The 24,420-nt window shown below is 35.8% G+C and overlaps 1 protein-coding gene across 3 annotated transcripts in view; it reads right to left on the bottom strand.

Annotated features, from left to right (window-relative positions):
• Positions 1 to 24,420, bottom strand: part of NAV3 (neuron navigator 3) — a 347,319-nt gene that overhangs the window by 283,154 nt on the left and 39,745 nt on the right. The window lies entirely within an intron of this gene.

The following is a 24,420-nucleotide window of genomic DNA, read 5'->3' as shown; positions in this document are numbered from 1 at the left end:
ATGTCTACTGAGCTCACCTTCCCTACATTCCTAGGACCCCTTTTATAGTTGGTTATACAAATGCCAAAACCTTGTAGTGCCCATGCTTTCTCTATCACTCTCGTGTACCATGATGCAAGAAACTGTACTTTACTTTTGTGTATACAGTAGCTATCACAAGCCAGTCACACAGGAAACTCAAAATAAGTTTACTGAAGTTAGAGATTAAAGACATGCATGGGACAAGGAGACTGGCCTCAAGGGGACAGAGAAGATGGTGACTAAAAATCACATTGGAATGTCCAGGAAGCTGGACAGAGAGCTTCGTATTTGAATTCTGATTTTACATTTTGGGGTGAATGAATGACAATCAAGATAACTTTCTCAGAGAGTAGAGATCATGGAGTTCAGAAGCCTGCTTGAAGGTGGCCGAAGCCATACAGACCAGCCAGGATAGTGGTGAAGTGAAGAAAGATTTAATTACTGAGTAATGATAGAAGTTGGCAACCTCGGTAAAATATTTACTTTTTCATGTTATATAGTGCTCGCTATTTTACTCCCAGTTAGTAAAAATGTTATAAAGCAATAGTTTAATAGCTCATGCATATAGATTTCCTATACGCCAAGCATTCATCTGAACCCTAATTTTAATTAAATCATTAAGTCCTCCCAACAGTCTGTGAGGTAGGTACTATTTTGATCTCATTTTACTCAGAAAGAGAGGTCAAGAAATTAGTCTATCTATATAGCTGGTGGTGTGTGGTGGAGCTGGATTTCAAACCAGGCCGTCTGGCTCTGAGTCAGAATTTAACACACTGCTACCCTGCCTGAAGATTATTTTTTAGCCCCTTACACTTAGTCCCATATCTCTAGTAATCTTTCCTTCCTGGCAGTACAACTATTGTCTTAATGTGTTATTCAAATTAAAAAAAAAAAAAAGCTGTCATTTTATGTGGATTGCAATAAATACAAACTCATACAAAACAGATTTAGATGAAAAGGGAGTTTATTATGAAGATTCTGAGATTTTTCTGTCCTAAGGGTAGTGTGCTGGGTCTGGAAAACTCATAAGCATGTAATTAAAATTAATTGAAAAACCCTTGGGAATTAAAGCTTATTTGTGTTTACTCCCCTCCCCTCCCCTCCCCTCCACTCCCTGTCTCTGTCTCTAATGTCTTTCATGCCCGCTTTTCTCCACTTCCTTCTTCTCTTATGGGGGTAAATTGGCTTTCTCTGCTCTGCAGGTTCCGTGGCAAGTCCAGGTCAAATATTTCTGAACTAATATATCTAGTGCCTATAGCTTACTATTTACATTCATGGTCCACAACTTCCAGGGAGAAGAAATAGAATTGACATAGCTTGGATCAAATATCCACTCTTTAAACAGAAGTGACCAGAGGGAGCAAGATAAGTGGAGCAGCAATCAGACAAGTGAAGGGAGCTAGCAGGCACTCTGACAATGTCTATTCCAGTATTTAACAGCCAGCCAAAATGTTCCAGTCAGTTCAGAAAGTTTCTATTGTGATCAACACACAAAGAAAATTATTGTGGTAATAGTTTTATGGGTCTGGTCGGCCACAGTTAATACAGTTTTTATTTAACAATAAAATAATTAAAATTATTATAAAAGATAAACACATTTCTGGATTCTGGGTTGCATTATGGTTAATCCAAAAAACTTCTAGGAGTGAGAAATGCATTAGTCGAGATAAAATCTAGTGGATATAAATATGTAACTGAATATGTTAACTGAAAACATGAACGGAAGATATTTTAAAGTAAAAAAACAATACGAGAAGTTATGGAACCAAACTCAAGTTTTCTAGGTTTTCACCATCCTATAATTTGACATATGCATTTTGAAAGTATCTCTTTTTTAAAATTATATGCCACTTTCCCCCATAAGTATAGTATTTGAGGTAATGATCTAAAATCTAAAGAGAATTTCTTTCAAAATAATGACTCACTGATTATATAAATAAATGCATGGGGAAAAAAACCACTTTTCCCCACTTGTATACTATCAGTAACAACAACATAAAAATAGAGATCATATATCTTGCCCCCCCCACCAAAGTAATTTCTATAGCTTGTAATTTATTTTTTCATCTTGAGGCTGGATTTTGATATTCAAGTTGGTATTTAAAAAGCACCAAGTCCCTGAAGCAATATATAACATTTTATTATGCAAAGAGGCTGGGAGTTAATAAAATAATTTCAGATATATTCAAAGGAATTTAGTGACCAGGGGGAGAGCATACTGACTTCATGGTCATTGAGCACCAAGTATGAGAATAACTTTTCATTTCTTGATTTTTGCCTTGACTACATACTGATTTCAGGTCTCTTAATATTTTTAAAAATAAGATACTTGCTCAAGTTGATGCAATCATATGACATAAATAGCAAGAAAATAAACACCAACTCTTATGCAGATAACATGTAGAAGGAAAATTCAAGTAGATAAAGTATCATGAAATAGTATGAAAACAACTTTTGGTCCTAAGCCCAAATAGGTTAGGATGGAATTTTAAAAATCTGACAATAGTTCTGAAGTAAATTTACCAAGTACTGTTATGTCTTTCTATTCTCTGTTGGCTTGGTTTTCATGACCACCTTCCTTTTGGGGTCATCTTTATTGCATTTTTCATAGGCCCAGGTTTATAGGGGCTCTTTACACAACATAAAAACAATAGGTTCATTCAGTAAAATGGCTGATCAGACAAACTGTTAGTTCAGTGGAACTGATCGATTCATAGAGTGAACACAGTAAGTCTAGAAGCCAACTTCAAGTATAGCAGTGTCCTAATTAGAGATAATTAAGAAAGAAAATTCAGACAAATTCCATCACCCATAAAATAGTGGTTGAAGTGTCAGGAAATAATTTTTAAAACAGTGTATTAACAACTAAAATATAATGCTAAAAAATTAAGAATATAAATCATTTGTTTTAAAGATAGGAACAAAAGTAAAGACAAGCATGATGAAATCACTTATTTCAAACAGCCCCATCTCTTCCCCAAGCACTATATCATTATAGCACTATATATATATATATATATATATATATATATACACACACACACACACACACACACACAGTGATATATATGTATAGATATCACGCATATATACATATATACACATATATATCATATATCATATGAAAAAAATTATTGTTGATTTAGAATATGAGAGAAGAAAGGATCTATGACAATGATAGTGCAGGTCTGGGGGTTACACAGAGTGAGCAATCTCCATGTGAGCTTCATATTCCACACTGGACTCAGGTGGACTTTTTAACAGCTAACACTTCCTGCGTTAGATTTTCTTCGTGTTCGGTAGGGGCATAAATTAGTGCATAGTCAAGGAAACACTAGAACAAGAGAAGAATCTGTGCCTTCTCGTGTCTGGACTCTGACTGGAATCTGCACTGTCAGCTGTCTGGCACTCCGGCCTTTGAACTATACCACTGGCTTTGTGGGTCTCCAGCTTGCAGATGGCAGATTGTGGGACTTCTCATCCTCCGTAATATTATGAGCCAATGCCTCATAACAAGTGTCTACATACATCTCAAACTTAATATGTATTTCCAAAATTGAGTGCTGATCCCTACCTCACCCAATTTAGCTCCTCTTTAATTTCTTTCCCATCTCTTCTTACAGCAATTGTATCATTCCAATTGATCAATCTAAAACCTCAGTGTCATCTTTGATACCCCTCTTATGTTTAAATTTTATGTATGATGTCAGAAAATTCTGATAACCTTATGCTTTAATTTATATTTATCTTAGGCTTTTAACAGGATAAAACATATATTCAATTGGTTTGACTAATTTGATGAGTTGAAATAAAACACAAATATATTATAAGAAGCTTTCTTTATCATGCTTGGGAAAGAAACAGTGATATAACATGATTTCAAAAAAATACCCAAATCCAGAAATCCAATGTTGGTTCAAGTGTGTGCAGCCTTAGTCATTAGACAAGTTCCATAATCATCATATTTCCTCTTATGAAATGGGAATATAGATATAATGGTTGTTATAACAAGTGGGATATTAATTCCAAAAGCAATGAAATGCCAAATAAAAATGGGTGCTAGTAATACAAATTAATGATGAGTTACAGCACTCCAGTATTAGATCAGCTGAGATGTGGAGCACTTGGAAACAGAGCTATGAAGAAACAGAGATGTGAGACCAGAACTTGAACTCAATGAGAGTAGAATCCATAGTAAATGCATAGGTTTCTTACCTCATTAGAATTCTACAATTCCCACAGTGCTGTGAATAACATGAATACCAGTGGACACTGACACACTGTACGTGTATCTTCCCCACCTCCCCGCAACACAATCTGCCAATGGGGGAGAAGAAAAGGACAAAATAAAAACCTTCATTAGCTGATGGAGACTACAGGTACAGTTGTCTTCAACCCTGGACAGCCTACAGGCTTGCAATTCAAGATGCTGTAACAAAGTAACTTGAAACTGAGGTCAACAGAGGTGTAACCAAGGCCTATCCTGGAAAAGACCCCTTTGTTCCTGAATAAGAGAAATATGAGGGAATAGAGATGAGGCAAATGGCAAGAAAGGGCTGTAGAGAATGAGATCAGAGCACCAGGATTACATAGAGAATGCCAGTAAACTCTCAAAACTCCTATTGAGTAAAAGGTGTGAGATGATGGGATCATATGCACGAGTCATGCACAAAAACACCCTAGAATGGTTTCAGAAGTTTAACTTCAGTGGGAGCTGTTCTCTAGGACACATCAAGTATCAATGATAGTCTTCTGATGATTTCCTAGACCAGAGATTGTCAAACGTTTACAAGCCTCCCTGTCACCTAGGGTCTTGTTGAAGCAGATTCTGTGGCAGTAGTTCTGGAAAGGGCCTGAGATTCTGCATTTTCACTAAGCTCACAGGTGATACCTTCCACTGGTCCATACTTGAACCATGAGGTACTGGTCTAGGCAACTTGAGACCCTGAAATGGGTCTTCTGTAGCTGTCCACTGGCCTCCTACAGGCCATGACCTACAGCTTTGCTCTGTTTGGCCCACACAATTTAAAATCTACAAATAAAAATCAGGAGATTTCATATAAAGATTAGATGTCCTGGTTCTCTTAAAATACTAGGGCAGCTGGCATCACTGGTCTGAAGTTTTACACGTAAACCATCAGCTGGAGCTGAGTGAAAGTTAGCCCCTTTAGAGGAGGCATGTTCCTTCCAGTCTCCCCACAGCCCCCTTCACTACCAAGTACATCTCTGATAGAGGCAGAAATCATTTGCTGTTCAACATGCGATTACTCTGTGGACTTTGTTTAGTAGAGAAATATTTTTGCATACCCTTGTCTCTGCCAAAACTGACAAAACTAATTTAGACCAAGTTGTATTATGTTGTATACTTTTTTCCATAATAATCATTTATAGTAGTGCCAATCCCTTTTAAATTTTTGACTTAGTAACACCTTGTCTTATTCAACTATCTATTCAATACTTAAGACAGAGCCTGGCAAACATTGCTGTGAATTGAATTTCTAATTGGAAACAAAGATTCAGAATCAAGGGCCTTCTGGAATCCTTTAGCAGTACCTTATTTTGTTACATTAATATTTCCACTATTAAACCAGTTTTAATATGCAGTCAGATCCATGGGCTAAATTTAAATTTATCTACAGTGAACCCATATGTTTACAGTCAATCTTTTAGATGAATTTTGTGGCCTGACAAAGTAGAAAATAGGGCTGTGGTGATCTGCTTCTTGGAAAAAAGTGTGGTTCCTGGTATTAAAAATGGTGATAAAATTAAAAGTGCCCCTTTACTACATACTGCTTAATTCATTAATTTTCTAACACTAGCACTTTCTAAATTTTGTGACAGATTTTCATTGTCCTAAAAGTAGCATAAAATAAAGTTCTTCCCTTATTTTTTACTGGAAATTAGATGAAAAAGCAAACCAATTGGCCAGAAAAGGTCAGAATAAAATTAAACCCCACTTTCAGTGTTTAAAAATCATAATTTATACTTTCATATGCACTGTTTACAAAGGAGTGGGAAACATGACTTCTCTTATCAATCTGTGTATTTTGCTTAAAAGAAACATTTGGGTAAATGTTTCCAGACATCGTTTATTTTTTATTTTTGTAAAAAAGATATGCATATATATAGAAGTGTAGGGTGGAGTGGACGGAAGGAAGATATTTGAAACAGAATCAGAACGCCTAGTTAAAGTTAGCACTTTTCAATAGTAAAGAAAGTGTAAAATTGTTATGTTTTATACAAAGCCCAGGAGTAAACTTTTGCATTTAGAGTAGAACTGCTGAGAACATTAACCACATAAAATCAAAGCCAAAATAATAGAAAGACAGGTTCTTGTCTCATATTTGGAAAGTATCTGAGTATTCTGTTTTATATCCTGCGGCATGCCCAAGACTCAAAAAGTGTTTCCTTCTCTTTACCATGAAATGACTGACCAGCGAGTTTTGAAAATTATACCATCCACAATCTGTTATCCCCTCCCTCCCTCCTTCCCACAAAAATACATCCCACACACATACCACTCACCCTTTGTTCTTAAAGTCTATTTTAAAGTGGGGCAGCCCCAGACAAATCAGCAAGTCTCTCTCGACTTTTCACTTATTGTTCCTGTTACTCTTTGTGTTCACATCTGATGTCCCCATTCCTCTCACTGTCCTCAGTCACTGGGACCATAGGCATGTGAGGCCTCTCATGAATGAATCTGTGAAAAACATTTATTTTTCAAGAAACACCGCTGTCTTTTTTTTTTTTTTTTTATCTCTTTCTTCTATCAGAACCCATCATTTCATATCTCTTTCAAATGTGCTCCAATTTGCTATTCTTTTAATAAGTTCCACCTCTACAGGTGGAGAATTTGGTGTCTAGAAAATAGGAATATGCGAGAAATACCTGCAGAGGTACTAAGCAGGACCAAGCTCTCCAAAGATGCTTTGTTTGGCAAGCAGTGTTTGAAAAAACTTTTAGCTAGTTTTAAACATGCAGGATATTTCACATAAAATTCCAAATTTCTGGCTTCTTTTGAGAAGTGGGAAGATCTGGCAACACCGGGCCCATCTTGCATCTCTGTAGCGAGTTAGAGCTGCACCTTTAACAAGGAGCCTGTACTTTTCCATTAACCAGCTCTCCTCACCACATGCTGTTACTGGTCACACTCAGCTGTTCTCACACATCTGCTCTTCTTGCCTGGCCCCGGTGAAGTTTAAGTTTCCAATTCTTGTGCTAGGTAATGGCTAGTTCTTTCTGCTCACTGCAGCTGGTAGTGTTGGTTCAAGCAACGAAATCCCAAGGATTTTCTTTTCTAATAATCAAGCCTGCTTTACAATCAGTAGATAGCTTTCCACATCTAACTTACTGACATTTTTATATTGTCAGGTAACAACACTTAGAGGAAGATTTAAAGATATATGGCACACGTATGTTTTTTCTAACTTCTACCTTGGCTTATATTTTGAAACTTCTTTCAGAGAAAGAGCCCTTTCTAGGTTGTGTTCATAATTGTCACACTGGGAGGGTGGCAACAACAGTACCTTGGAAAAATATCTGGGAAAGTGCTAGGCAAAGTTCCAAAGTCAACAGACTAAGGTCAAACTGCTGCAGTTTCTGGGAGTCAAGAGGTAAGAGGGAAGCTGAAGTTTTGCGGTTCAGGAGATCAAACGACACATGTTTAAAAGGGGAAACCAGGTGTCAACGAGTTAGTCAAAGGAAGACAGAAACACTGACGAGCAAAAATAAACTGTCCTATGTAATCATTGGTGTTTTCCAGAGCAAATGGGTAGCTCTTGTTCTAGTTTTTAGACTATATTGGTGTAACTAGATAGAGGAGAGAAATAAGATTACAATCAGTGTTTTCATTTTAAGAGCAACAATTTAAAAAATATTCTTAGAGCAACTTAAAGATGCTACACTCCCTCTGAAAAACTCACTTTGCTTTAAACACCACTGAAAAATTTTTGATTGAAGTTGCTGAGTTCACTATTCTAAAACCTTACTGGAGCCAGGTATCATTCTTGCCACCTAAGTCTATGATCCTGAGCACTTGATTTTATCGTTGACCAAACCCTGTCCTTTGAAAGTCAGATTAAGCTTGTCTACGTAATTTCAATTCCCCCTTTTACTTACATTGGTTATCTGTTGTTTTTAATACTAATACACTTTATTTTTATCAACTCACTTTTAATAAAATGATTTCTTGATTAACATGTCTACATGACAAATTAATATAAGACTATGCAGTTCAACTCGTAAGTATATTAGTAGTATAAACTTCAATGGGCTCTTTCCTTTTTTCTTCTATTTTAACAATTGTAATTACTCTTCTAAGTTTCATGCTTAAGGAAAAATTCCATACTGAGCAGCAGAAAAAGTGTAAATTAACAGTAAATTCCTAAGGAAATGTTTCATTTGAGAGAGTGGGACCATCAAAAACTTCGAAATCAGAAAATTTATGGCATGATGGTAGTTGTACTTGGTTATTTAGCTCATTCCTGAGGTTCTTAAAGATACCAACTTTCTTTTCTTAGTCCCTTCCTGTTCCTTTGAATCTTATATACTTTTAAAGAACTTTTTACACCAAGTAAAAACAAAATGCTATAATTAGATACAAAGCACATTCTTATATTTGTATTTCTAAGCACTATTCTTTGGAAAACTAATATCCAGTGAAATATTAATAACTGTCACTCAATTAAAATGAATCATTATCATAGAACTCATCACTATGGGCATTCTTACTTTACTTACTTCATCAATATCAGTTATTTACCTACCCAATAATCATTACCTCTCTCTCCTTTTCCTCTTACTACCTAATACTTTTTTATCAAGTGCTGTACTAAACACTTCATACCTTTTTCTCATTATTATCCCAAATTGGGGAATAAAAATGAGGCTAAACAGACTTCAATAATTTTCTCCATTTATGCAGTTAATAAATGGTAATGTTGAAATTAAATCCAGAGAGTATGACTCTAGAGTTTGTCTCCTCTATGAACTTAGGGAAATCTCTGGTGATTATTTGATGCACAACAAAATAATTTTCTATCAGCAAGAAGATATAGGTGATACTTATCAACTGACCACTGTATTGAATGCTTCTATTCGGTCAACTTCGACATCTTTATTGTATATTAAACAGAAGTCACATTTTGAAATTTTATAAAGCAATTAATAAGACCATTTTTGCCTTCTATTTCATGTTACCTATCACCTGTGAGCATCTTGTTCATGTAATAACCTGATCCAAAATTATCATTATGAAAGTGTTCCATGGTCCATAAGTTTGAGACACTTCTGTGTAAGTCAATTCTTTTAATTCCGTAAAACTGACAGAGTGAATGACTTGTTTTCTGAGAGGCTTCCTTCAGACTGTTAGATGAGGAATCACACTTGCAAGGCTGTAGGTCAGAGAACAGCAAAGAGGAGAGAATGAATGGATCAGTGACACACTTAATGTGAAGGAAAATAAATGGACAGGGCAGCATCAGCACTTAGGATGAATGCTTCGCTGCAGAAGGCAGCACAGTGTTAACAGCATGCCTTAGAGTGGAAAGAAAAAGCTCCAGTGCCATCTCCACTGGGCATTTGGGATTTTACACAGATCCTTCAACTCAGCTGTTTTACTGCACAAATATTAAACTGCTAGCTCTGTTTGTGATTTACATGATATAGTATATCATATTTAGTCATTGTAACATAGGTTGTTATTGTTTCAACAAATGTGAAAGCCACAAAAAATAGGACTAGAAATTTGTTAAAGTCCTCAAAAAGTACCTAGATTTGAGAGAAAGAGGAGCAAGATGGACACTAGCCCAAATGGATGATATATATTATTCTGCCAAGAATATAAACAAGATGATGTCAGAGAAGGCAGTTTATGAAATATATTGGGTTCAACATAATATGAAAATAATGCTCCTCACAGACACATTTAATGAGTTAATATCAAAATAATTTTTGGTAGTAAATTCATACTGAATCACAGCAGAAATATAAAAGACCATCTCTAAATCACTAAAAAAATTATTGCATTTATTTTGTTATTTCCATTTGTTTCACTTGCCAATTTTCAAGGCAGCAATACCAAGGAAAAGTTCTAATATTTCATCATGAACACCACATTAACAGGGAGTCCTACTTATGAGATGTGATACTCTTGCTTAAGAGAAGAAAGGGTGGAATATATTTGACTAACTGCAGGCTGCTTTATAGAACTCTCTTGTGTCTAAATTATTAAACCATTTGTCATATTAGAATATTGGGCACAACTCCTTCCCTTTGAACTGGTTTCTGAAATGTTAGAGGCATTTCAGATGTTGATGTGACCTGAAGCTATTTTCAGAACTTGAAGCTTTCCTACAGAGTTCACAGAAAGTAGTTGAAGACACTTTGGGATACAGTCAATGAACACTTATAGTGGAATACCCACTCCTTCAGAAAGTCATCTACACACTTTAAATTCTAATCTTATAGTTAATATAGTGAGATTTAGGAATATTTTTCTAAGTCAAAATAGAACGGGCTATTTACTCTATGAGGTACTGTATAAATATCAAGGTAAAACATGTTCTCTAAATTCAAAAGAGATAGACATGTTTTTCTAATTTCAACCATGGATAACCAGATATAAAGTAGATATAAGCTAGCATGTAAAAATTATATTTCTTTATTTCATAATCTTTACAGTTAAATAAATTAAAATAGGCTGTAAATACTAACATTCTCTGGCAGTTCAGTCATTAAAAAAACTAACCAAGAGCTAACATTTAATTGAATGTGAATTATTATTTGTTTAAACAAGAATTTATAAAACAAAGCCTTTTAAGACTAACATAAATATAATCCAAAGATTCTGTTCTAATTCTTAGGTTTTCCTCTTATTTTCTCCTTCTATTGGTTTCACTTTGAATTGCTACCCAAGCCAGGCCTCATAAAACTATTAGACAAGAGTGGTAACTACTGCATGTATTTGTACAGAGTCCCAATTTATAATGTATCATATATAATGTATAACATAGTATATAGCTCCAAATTTGTAACAGCTGTTTTTTTGTGTGTACTAGAGAAGATGCTAGATGCATGGGAATGGTATAACTACTGAACATATTTTCATATGCTCATGTAAGAACTAGAATTATTTTTCACTATACATATATGAACTATACTTTGAAATACTTTTAATTTAAAATAAATTAAACCCATTGATAAAATATGATTAAAGCATGGTCCCTGTCCTTGAGGGACTTAGAGTCTAATGTGTTGGGTAGACTAAGAGATGGAGAATGTACATTCCATATAACGTGTTAAATCTGAGTTAGAGACACATACATTGTAGTGGTTGTTGGGGATGGTATGGAAGTTCAAAGGAGCTGGGGGGACAACGTAACCACCAAACAGCAGGTCATGTGAGAAGCCATTCAGTGCTACTAGAACATAGAAAGGAGGCTGTATGAATGAATGCAGGGAAAAGAAGGTCATTTGGGTATGCCATGCTCTGCAGATGGAACTTCTCCCTGCAGCAGTGGGAGGGTGCATTCACATAGATGTCCTATTTACATTTCTCAGGCAGCAGTTGAACGATTAGTTGGGAGTAAGTAAGGCTGGATTGGGACTATCAACAAGGTGCCTTCTGAGAGTACTGAAAAAAAAAAGAGAATAATGGTTGGAACTAGGGCAGTGAAAGCAGAGACAGATAGGATAAGATGGCATTGAAGAAATATTTAAGACATAAAGTAAGCATGACATGGTGGCTGATTTGATACCAGGAATGAGGAAAAGTATTCTCAAAACAGAAAGATTTAATTGCTCTCATTATCAAGAAAGGTGAGAAAGTTCAGAACACTATTATGCCTCACTTTGTATTAAACTTATTTTTTAGTCACAGGATAGTTAGAGAATGACACAAATTGCAAGTAGGTTATTTTGCTTCTGCAATGTTCCTTTAGGACTGTGATCACTCCAATGTAGTTAAGAGCATGTTAACAGCTCATTAATTCAACAGAGAAATTAAGGGAAGAATATGGGTATAGATAGATAAATTCCAAATGAATACTGGATTTCACTTCCAATTGAAGATCAGAGCGTATTCTTAAAATTTTTGACTCATGAAAGTACTCCTCTGCAGTAGACACAACCAGTCGAAGGCATGCAATCCCCCATGTTCATTACAGCATTATTCACAATGGGTAGATGAATGTATAAAAAATACATGGTATGTGTGTGTAAACACACACACACAATGGAATATTACTTAGCCACGAAGAGAATATAATCTTGCTGTTTCAACAACATGGATGGACCCTAGGACAAAATAAATCATATAGAGAAGGACAAATGCCATATGATTTCACTTATCTGTGGAATCTAAAAAACAAAACAAACAAACATACAAAACAAAACAGAAATAGAATCCTAGATACAGAAGACAAATTGATAGTTGCCAGAGAGTACAGGGTGGGAGGATAGACAAAAAAGATGAAGGGGTATAAGAGGTACAAACTTCCAGTTATAAAATTAAAAAGTGATGGGGTATAATATACAACATAGAGAATATAGTTAATAGTATCATAATAACTTTGTACAGTAATAGATGGTTATTAAATTTATTGTGGTGATCACTTCATAAGGTATATAAATACACACCTGAAACTCATATAATATTGCATGTACTTCTATTTAAAAAACAAAAAAGAGTACTGGCTCCGGAGTCAGGCAATCCCAGGTTTCAATCCTGAATCTGTCGCTCTGTAGCTATGTCACTGCTGGCAAGTCAATTATGCTCACACGTGGGAGGTATTCGATAACTATTTGTTAAATAAACAAACACCTGCACCAACTAAAAAAAGCAATCAATCACCATATATGATCAACATAACTTTTACTTTTAGGTAGATTTTATTGTACAACAAACTAACGTGCATTTATTGAGCACTTATTTTGTACTTATTCTGCATAGGGTACTGTTGTGCACCGCTATCTTTTTTTTCCTGAAAATGAGGCAAGTATCAGTAGAACCTGCAGCAAACTACCAGTTTCTCTAGACTTCAGACTGATCATTTGTATAATTAGAACAATAAAATCTAAGGGACTGTCAAATCTATGAGTCTGATACAAATGAAAAACCTAATCACACTTCACTATAATAAAACACTCATTAACTCATAGAAAGCTTGATATTTTATTTTTTTAAATATTATATTTTCTAGAGATTACTTCATATTTTCAGAAACAATAATGAAATAATTCAGTTGTTGGATTCCTTTACCTTAAAGCAATGACACACATCTGACATAATATACTAGCCATGATAGACGCCATGGTCCATGAATATAAACTTTTTCAATGATAAAGCTTCCAGAAATGTCCCATCATCATTATCATCGTCATCAGCATCATCATCCTTACCAAGATATCTGTAAGACATGCTTTTTTATTTGTAGTAACATATCTGAAAATGGTGTACATCTCATAATATTTTGGTATTGTCAATATTTCTTTTCCTCCCTCTAAAGTTTTAGTGAATGATGGTAAATCTGAGAACAGCATAAATAAAGAAATAATCAGAGGTACCATGTATGCAAACTTGGAGTTGCTTCTAGGCACTGTGCTACAGGGCACCCAGTTATTAAATGAACCAACGGCCTTAGAAGACAGCTCCGCTTCCTTTACTTAAATGAGCTAAAATAAACAAGCATCAGAGCTACTGTGGGTACTGGACCTCCCAGAGGAGTTACTTTGGATTTTATTTAAAGTTACTAAAAGATCCCATGAAAAAATATTTCAGGTGGCCAAATGTCATTTATTTTGTTCCTCTTTTATAAAATAATGGAAGGAAAATATAATCAAGTTTTTCTAGGAAAAATTCTAAGCTGGACCAGTGATTTCTGATTTCCCTGTGGCAAACTAAAAGTTAAAGAGAACCAACCAACCAAACAACTAAACAAACAAACAAATAACAGTTGAGTAACTAAAGATCACAGCAAAAACCTAAAACAGCAGTTACCATCTTTGAGAGAGAAAAAGGGAATTAACTCTCTTTAATGTGAAATATGCTGCTTGGTGCACAAGCTCTCTCTCTTGCACTCTTTTGCTTAGTAAAAAGAAAATAGCTCTTTAACCATCATAATTTCAAATTTTTTGTTGACCAGCGGCAAAGCTGTAAAAGATAACTGTTATTTTTAGTGAATACTGACGGGTGATTAAATCCAATTCTGTTACACACTGTATGGAAGACTCCAGCTGAGCTACTAGGCATTTACAAACACCATAGTGACTTGAGATTTCGCCTTGGAATACAGTGGAGTCAAGTGTTGAAGTTGGGTAGGGAGAGAGACCGATCTTAAAGTTAGCTCCTGAGGTCGAATCACTATAACAAAAATTCCTTTAAAAAATGTTATACTCATAAAAAACTCAGGTAAATGCACATTTATATTTGAGATCCACTAAGCTACCTGAAGGAAAAATGAAAGAACAAATATCTAGGAATTCTACCTGAAAGATAATTATAAAAGACCGGGTCAATAACTGGCAGGGTAAGTGGAGGCAGCATGGATACACTGTACAACTCCAGAGGGCACCATTCACATGCTGTCTATGAATATGGCATTTCCTGAAGTTGTCCAGTGATTCAGCATGCTTCATAGAGGCTCTGGATATAGCAGTTTAAAGGATTCCAACTTGCCTGTAGGGTTACTCCTCTACTTCTTAATATTGAATCTTCACAAAGAATTGTAGATTTTCCTGACAATTAGGGGGAATCATGTTTTCCATTATGCAGCTCCACTAGGAGACAAACTATTTGCCAAAGAAAGGCTTCCTCCCTCAGGCTTCCTGCTGGTGTCTTTCCAGAATGAGAAATACAGTAAGAGGAACAGAATTATGCCACTTGTTATGTCTTTATTACTGGGGAATAGAGGTTCAGACACATGTTTATGAAGTGCCATTGGAAAGTTGGAAAGGCTTGGGGCTCCTATTCACTCTTACGTACTGTCGAATAGTAAAGGGAAAGCTCGTATTAATAATAACTACAACCATTTATTTGGCACTTAAGTTAGGCATATTTTTATAAATATGATCACATATACAACATCCCTGTGAGGCAGAGTTTATCACCATTATGTATCCACAAGGAAAATCAGAGTAGAGAACTTGTATCATTTATCCAAGGTCCAGCCTAGTAAGTAAGAGGGCCAGCATTTGAACCCACATCTGCGAGACTTCATTATCACCTGATGTGCTATAAAATATGGGAAAGATGATTTGGGCTTAACATGAAAAAGTGCTTTTTAAAATGTTATAGCTAATCAACTCAAAAAAAAAACTGGCTTGTAAGTCTATGAACTCTGATAATTACACATAATAATTATGTACATCCATATGCAGAGCACTTTATAGTTGTAAAATAACTTTCACATACATGACCTCATTCAGCCTATATAGTCCTGTGGGTCAATATTATTTTAATTCCCATTTAATATGAATTCTGGGAATCTGAATCTCACGTTAAATAAAGAATTGATGTAGATATCTACTAAAACCAGTTGCTGTGTTAAAAGCTCATAGCGTGGAGGAGAAATTTTTGCTTAATTTGTACTGTACTGTAACACTCCCTTATTAACTCATAAATAGTTCCTTTGGCATCAGCTGTACTTCGTGGCATGGAGCTACCAACCTCTAAGCCCTTTCACATTCCTCATATTGAGCACTATGGTACCCTAGAAGAGTCAGGAAAAAACTAAGAAAGGACTATCTGGGACAGAATATGTGTAGGCGCAGACACAAACATGTGTTTGTTCAACTGGGAACTGAAAATCTACAAATTCAGTTCCTACAAACATCTTATTCTATGAGGGCGATATAAAGGTTAATTTTTCTCACCCATTTTCAGAAAACAATACAGAGTAGGTACAACGGGAACCCTAAAAACCATTATACAATTAAAATAAAGCAAATATAATTAGCATGTCTAAGCTCCACCCCCTAGAAACCTCACAGTCAGATTAACTTTAAAAAAGAAACTTTTAGGCCCTGGCTGCTGTGGCTCAGTAGATTGAGCATCGGCCTGCGAGCTAAGTGTTGCTGGTTCGATTCCCTGTCAGGGCACATAACTAGGTTGACATCAGGTCCCCAGTTAGGGGTGCGAGTGAGAGGCAACCACACAGTGATCTTTCTCTCCCTCTCTTTCTCCTTTCCCCTCTCTCTAAAAAAACAAATTAATTAATTAAACAAATAAATAAATTAATTATTAAAAAAAACTTTTACATTTACAGAATATTGAAACCATAATATCTATTTAGATAATCAAATATTAACCTTATTACTAGATTGAATTTATTCATTCATAAATTTTCATTCAATATATATTTACTATGAATATTCTATAGGTAATGAGAATGAAACAGTAATGAAAGAAAGTCATTATTTTCATAGAGCTAACATTCTAAACAGAAAATTAGTAATTATAATTTATCAGTAATGGCTATGAATAACAATTAAAGCAGTGTCATGAAATGAATGACAAGGTGCTCTTTTGAGAAGTATAGTCAAAGAAGATCTTTTTGAAGAGGTGTCATTTAAGCAAAAAGCTGTATAAAATTCAGTAGTGAGACCTGTGAATAGCTAGGGAAACAATAAGTACAAAGGTCCTGAGGTAACCATATAGGAGTGTTCAAAAAAAGCAATTTAAATATTTATAGCCTGTCAGTATTTTGAAGATAAAGGGACTTTCAAAAATACTTTCAGAGAAACTTTTAAAAATGTCTTTCTTTATATAAAACCACACAAATAATCATAAAAACCTCTGTTCACCTCTATTGATGACAGTTAAATTCTTGCCACATAAAACTTTACTATTGTCAAGTGGTTAGTATTTATAAAGTTAAAACAAAAGCATTTTTTCCTTTTATTGTGTCACTTTGGTTAATTTCCTCTAATTTATATTTTTGTACATTTTTCATGAGAGCTACTAACTTCAGAGTAACAATATTTGTAGAGAGTAAGAAGAATGAAATAATCATTTATTAATTGAGTTGCTCCTGTGTGATAATTAATTTTACTCATTATCATAACAAATAAGGTAGGTATTACTAACCTGATTTACAGTTCAAAAATATAAAGCATCACAGACTTGCAGAACTTGCTCCAGAGGAGCTCCCAACTGATAATTATAGTTTACAAATCCATTCAAAAGCTTATACCAAAGCTCATACCTTACACACATGCGAGTAATTAAAACAAAGGCTTCTGGCCCAAGGTAGCAACATAAGAAGACCCTGAACTCACCTCCTCCCAGGAACACATCAAATTTACACCTGCAGACAGAGCAATTCCCCCTGAAGAAAAACTGAGGGCTGGCCAAACCGTTACTGCACATCAAACAAGACAGAGACCACTCAGAAGCTACCTGAAGCCTGCTCAAGCTCCGGCCATGAGACTTGTCCCCCGTACTCTGCTCAGCTCACACGAGCCCTAGCTTCAGCTCCTGTCCAGGTGTGGCTCGTGCTGGGAAATTCCTTCAGACCACACCCCGTTCAACAATAGCCAGCAGCTCACCTCCAGGAATCCCTACTGCTCAAACCTGGTACAGCTTCAACTCCAGATCCTGGTGTGGCTTGCTCCCAGAACTATCTGAGGCCAGAGCCCACTCCAGCGATAAGTCCAGTGGGTCTGCCAAGGCAATTCCGGTGAAGCTTGCCCCTGGGGCTTTCCTGGCCTGCCTCTACTCAAGCAATAGCTGAAGGCCTGGGTAAGACCTGCCCCAGGACTGCCTATGGCCCACATACAGGCCTGCTCCTGCGCTAAAGATACCCAGCACATACAATCTACAAAGGCGTAGCTCCTACACAAGGCCCCTCCTTTAAGACCAGGATGGCTGTTGTTCACTTAATTCACAGAAATAAACATGGAGACACAGGCAAAATGAGGAGACAGAGAAATATGTCCCAATTGAAAGACCAGGACAAAACCCAAGAAGAGAACTACATGAAACAGAGATAAGCCATCTATCAGATAGAGTTCAATACACTAGATATAAGGATACTCAATGAGCTCAGAAGTACAGATGAATTCAGTGAGAACTTCAACAATGAGATAGGAAACATAAAAAAAAATAGAGAGAAAAACATAAAAAAAGAACCAGTCAGAAATGAAGAATACAGTAACAGCAATGAAAAATACATTTGATGGAATCAACAACAGATTAGATGAAGCAGAAGATCGAATCAGCCATTTGGATATCAAGGTAGCAGCAAACACCCAACGGACACAGAAAAAAGAAAAAAGAATTTTTAAAAATGAGGATAGTTTAAGGATTCTCTTGAAGAACATCATGCATGCCAGCATGTGAATCAGAGGGGTGCCAGAAGGAAAAGAGAGACAGAAAGGGACAGAAAACCTATTTAAAGAGATAATGGCTGAAAATTTCTAAAACCTGGTGAAGAATACAGATTCTAGGTCCAGGAAGCACAACAAATCCTAAATATGTTGACCCCTTAGAACTTCACACCAAGACACATCATAATTAAAATGCCAAAAGTTAAATCAATGAGGATTTTTTTAACTTCAATGTTGAAAGCAAACAGAAACAATTAAAATTTAACTATATATCAAATAGGTAAAAACCATATTCAAGAAAAATGGAAAAGACAGACTCCACATAATGGTGAATGACAGTTCTTTCACTCCTTTCAGTCCCACAAGAAGAGGACAAAAAGAACTGCAAAGAAAATTTAAATTTGACTTAGTAAGTTAGTAGGTTTATTGTAAATAATTGTGTGGGTATAGTAATTCTGAAACAGGTTTATGTGTAGTGTAGAACTGAGCAAAGGGGTAAATATATTGATTTCGTTGGGAGCCAGCCTTCTCACAGTGAGAGAAAGGACTTACAAATATAAAATGTGTTGAAAGGCAAGAATGATATAAAACAGCTATTTTCCTCAGACTGTCCACTGAAAGGACATAAGCAAAGACACCTTAGTGCAGTGGTTCTCAACCTACCTAATGCCGCGACACTTGAACATAGTTCCTCATGTTGTGGTGACCCCCAACCATAACTAAAGCATAGTGATTAGTCACAAAAACAATATGTAATTATATATGTGTTTTCCGATGGTCTTAGGCGACCCCTGTGAAAGGGTCATTTGTCTCCCAAAGGGGTCGCCACCCACAGGTTGAGAACCGCTGCCTTAGTGGCAAAGGGCACAACCTAGCTTCTAGATCCTGAACTCTAATACCACTCCCCACTAAAAAGAACCAGAGGTTTGTGATAAAAATGACTGAGTTCATGGCTAGGCTGGGAGAGACAGCCTGGACCATCTTGTTCCAGAAATAAAAATGTGCTCAAAGAATGACAGGCACAGAAGCCAGCTTGAGGGAGCAACCACTGGCCAAATCTAGGACAATTTGAGCATCAAAATAAATAATGACAGTAATGAATATAACCAATTGAATAAAATCAGAATCCATGGATCCATACTGACAGAAGTAAATAAGAGAGAGAGGGTTGCTTACAATAAATTTTAATTAATAAATGCAGGAGGAATGATAAAGTTTAAAATCACTATCTGGCAATCACTATAGTAAGTGAGCCAGTCAAGAGTCATTGATAAGAAACAGAATATTCACATAACTTCCAATAATCTCCCCATAGGTTATTTATTTTTAACAATTGGGAAAATAATAACTTTATAATAGAGAAACTTGGAGGACGTGTCCAGGACTTGGTGGCTGACCAATATGAGAACAAGTCACAATGACCTGCCACCTGATAGGATCAATGCAGAGAATGCAGCATCACTTCTGGGGTATTTCTGCTACTTGAATCTAACCAAGTATTAGACAAACCCAATTTGAGGGCATTCTACAAAATAACTGGTCTCATTGCTTCAAAATGTCAAAGGTGAAAGAACAAAGAAAGACCGAGACTGATCTAGATGAAGGAAGGCTGAAAAGACATAATAACTAAAAGACAACAGGTGATCTTGGACTGCAGCTTATACCTGAAAGATTCTCACTACAGAGTACAAGCAAGACAAAGGGTATAATCTGAGTAAAGTCTGTGTGTTGAAAAAAAATAGAACAATGCAAGTAAATTCAGGTGTTTTTGAAATCTACCCAACCCATTTGCGAAGATTAAAAGGAATGTTAACACCTAGTGTTGACCAGGTTATAGAGAAACACTCTTACAGATTGTTATTGAGAGAACAATTTGATACTATATATACTAAGAGAGAAAAATTTCACATAACATGCGATAATATAATATAGTATATATATTAAAAAATGTTAACATCTGCCCTTCTAGACAATTACCCTAGTGTAAAGAATCAGTCACAGTTCTTGGCTAAGACACTAAAAGAAGTAGCAAATAAAAATTACATATGAAAAATGTAGCCCACGCTGGTGTGGCTCAGTGGATTGAGCACTGGCCTGTGAACCAAAGGGTTGCCAGTTTGATTCCCAGTCAGGGCACGTGCCTGGGTTGCGAGTCATCTCCTAAATTGGGATTATGTGAGAGGCAACCACACAGTGATGTTTCTCTCCTTCTCTTTCTCCCTCCCTTCCCCTCTCTCTATAAATAAATAAATAAATAAATAAATAAAAACATTAAAAAATATAAAACACTAAGCATGTGTTAAAATAAATGTTAACAGAAATGTGCAAGGGACACTTTCAATCATTAAAAATAAAGTTCCTCAACATATTATTTATAGGGAGATATATTTTTAAAATATTAGTTTAAAAGAATAAGATCTATACAAAATGTATATCTTCATATATATTTAAATTGGAGGTAAATACACTAGTGTGTTAAAAAGGGTAATATCTGAGAAATAAGATTAGAGGTTTTTTAAACTTTGTTCTGTATTTTTCATCTTCTCTGAAATGAGCATATGCTTATTTATTCAACACCATAGGAAAAGAGAAACAATATAAAAACAGCTCCACATTGCTTAAAACCTGAGCCACAATCACATATTTAGAGGATTCCAAATATTAAAGAGTCTCCAGAGGAGAGATTAAAATCTAGGCAATCATGATTTAAGATGCAGTGGCTGACACCTCAACTGGAAGCTAATGAAGTTTTAATCAGCTTTTCTCAGTACTTGTGCCTCTATTATACATTTTTTTTTTTTTTTTTTTTTTTGGTTCCCCAGGGTTGTCATGAAATAGTGATTCTGTCCTGAAATTTGGCATTGGGTCCTAGAATCGCCAACCAGAGCTTCGCAAAGCCTGAAATCTCATTCCCAAGACCATGGTCTTTGCCCAAACTCCAACATTTCAATGTTCATCCTCAGCTGTAATGTTTGTATTACCATTAACTGCTCCCTCCCATCAGCCTCTTCTTTATCTGTATGTGTTTGCTTTCAGAAGATTAGCACTTACAATGAAGTTCTAGTGTATGTAAAGTTAACACAAATACCACTTCACTGAGGCATCATCATGTGTGGCATGTTTTTCATATTAGCTGGTATCAAACATAGGCTTAACTTCTTCCACGTTCAATTAAAGAAATACCAATCTTAACTCCTGGTCAAGAAAAAACTTGATCAATTAATTGCAAGCTAATGTAGTATGCACAAAAATGATGTGTGTTAATCCTCAGGTGAAGAATATTTCAAAGGTAATTTTAACTGAAGTTTTTTTGCTACTTATATGCTGACATGCTGATCTACATGAGTTATTTCTCATATAAGAGTCTGTCCACTTAGATCATTATTCAAATGTGTTTGGACCTGGAGAACATTATGCTAAGTGAAATGAGCTAGTCAGAGAAAGACAAATACCATACTATTTCACTCACTTATGGAATCTAATGAACAAAATCAACTACCAAGCAAAATAGAGATCGACCCATAGTCAGAAAGCAGGCTGACAGCTGTCGGAGTGAGGGAGCTACTAGGAGAGAGTAGAGGAATTGAAAAAAAGGGAATAAAAAGAGAAAAATGTCATGGACATGGACAACATGTGGGGATTATAGGGGGAGGTGGATGCAGGGAAGGTAGAGGAGGGTATAAGGGGGATAAATGGTGGTGGAAGAAGATTCAACTTGGTGTGGTGAACACACAATACAGTGTACAGGTGATGTGTTGTAGAATTGTGCACCTGAAACCTGTATAATTTTGTTAATCAGTGTCACCCCAATTAATTCAGTAAAAAAGGAAAAGAAGAAATGTATTCCATGTATGTATTTAAATTGGCTACAAGTTACTAAGGAGTAAATTGAGCAAATATGGTTTTGATACCCTTGTAAAGAGCTAAAAGTAACAGAACTGGACCTCCTATCATGGTCCAGTGCTTTTAAATGCTAGATCATTTCATCCTTCCCACATTTGTGCATGGGTGTGTGTAGGCGCACATGCACATGCATACGTGTGTGTATTCTTGATCCCTGTTGTCTCCAGGAAACCTTAAGAGAACAGAATCCTTCATGAAGCAATGGCAAACATGGTGAAAATGGGACATGTTTACTTGGGCTTTCATCTTGCTTTCAAGTTAAAGATGATGAATATCCTTGAATTTCAAGAAAAATGACATGCTTTTCTGAATTCATTTGAAACCCTCTTGCTCTCTGTAAGATCTCATGCATTAGCTTTCTTTCTTGCCAGGTCTCCCACTGTCTTTCTTCCTCTTCCCAATTCTCCTTAAATGCTGGTTATTTTTTTTCCACTGCACTCATTTCCTTTGCTTTCCCCCGTGTGCAGTAAACTCCCAATCCACACATTCTCCAGCATCTGCAACAGAAGCACCATCACCCACTGACTCACTGACTTGTTAAAATTTAATTTTCAGCCAAATATTTGTCCCTGATTCTGATTCCTAAATGTATAATTAAAAAATATATATAGACATATATTCTTGCCTGAAATTTTAGAGTTGTGATGATTATTAGAAATTTTTATACATACTATTTCTATACATCATTTTGCAGTAACAGATTTAGATATTTCTTGGTGAACTATCATAGACATAAACTTTGAATTGGGTAACAACAAAAGACCATATATGCATTTACTTATTTCCTATGCAACATAAAAATGACATTCAAGACAGAATTGAGCACACACATCATACATTAACTCATTTATCACTTAGTATGCCTAGTATATGTTAAACGCTAGAAATATATTAGTGGGCAAAAAAGGTACAGGCTTTTCCCCTATAAAACATGTGGCCTTGTAAAAAAAATATTCAACAAAAATTTATAATAAATATATTACTCAAAACTGAGACAAGGGCTCTGAATGAAAGGAACATGATATTAAAAATGAATACAAAGTTGCTCTGGCTAGTGCAGCTCAGTAGATTGAGCACTGGCCTGTGAACAGAAAGGTCACTGGTTCAATTCCTGGTCAGAGCATATGTCTGGGTGGCAGGCCAGGTCCCCAGTTAGGAGTGTGCTAGAGGCAATCAATCAATGTTTCTCTCCTTCTCTTTCTCCTTCTTTTCTCCTCTCTCTAGAAATAAATAAATAAATAATATTAAAGATGAGCATAAAGCAAAGAAAAGTATTCTAGATATGGAGGGTGGAGCTAGATAATCCTGGAATTTGACCCAATAAAGTAATGTTTGAACTAAAATGTGAAAATGGGTAACAGTTAACCAGGTTAAGGGCTAGAGAAGAAAGCTCCAATAGAAATGGCAGTTCCAAATGTCATGAGGAGGGAGGGGCACACCATGTTCAAACTGGCTGGCATAATCAGGATCACATCCATTAATATAAAATGTCATTTACTTAATAAATGAATATGGGCATATTGTGTCTTTGCATCAGATGATTAGTTCCATAAAAGCCATAGGTACTATAACATATTTTTCAATACAGAATTTTTTTTACTTGCTGTTTATTGCTTCAAATGGTGTATTTATGTACTTTATTTCAAGATCTTTATATCATTAATTAATTGAATTCTATAACTAGAAAGTCGATGCTTGAAGAGGTTATGCAGTTTGCCCAAGATCACAAGGCTGATAAGGGGCAAGCCTCAGAATTGACTCAGCCATGCCTGAAGCCCAGCTTTTTACCACTTGATCTCATTTCCACCATATTAGTTAGGACTTACGTTCTCAGCTAGGATAGAAGAGCCTTCTCGCTCTTCTTGTACTGATCTGCAGTGGGAGTTTTCACATAGTGATGTTTTAGGCACTCATACATTTATTTAAATCAACCAGGCTTCATGCAAGAGTTGAGATTTTTTAGGAGGATCTGTTTTAGTTCATAGAAAGATATCTTCTGGCTCTCTCTCCATATTATGGCCCAGTGATCTGACAACTGTTTATTTTTCTCAAGTTCTTCCTAATTTTAATAGCTCTCTAACTGACAGCCATATGCAGAATCTGAAGACTAAAAGAAAATGACCTACTATGATTTACAACAGAACCACGAGATTCATGTTGCAGAGTCAATGC

Source organism: Furipterus horrens, unplaced genomic scaffold (genome assembly GCF_987537825.1).
Source record: "Furipterus horrens unplaced genomic scaffold, mFurHor1.1.pri manual_scaffold_4, whole genome shotgun sequence".
Taxonomy (NCBI): domain Eukaryota; kingdom Metazoa; phylum Chordata; class Mammalia; order Chiroptera; family Furipteridae; genus Furipterus; species Furipterus horrens.
The sequence above is the reverse complement of the archived record's forward strand: the minus strand, read 5'-3'. Positions and strand labels throughout refer to the sequence as shown.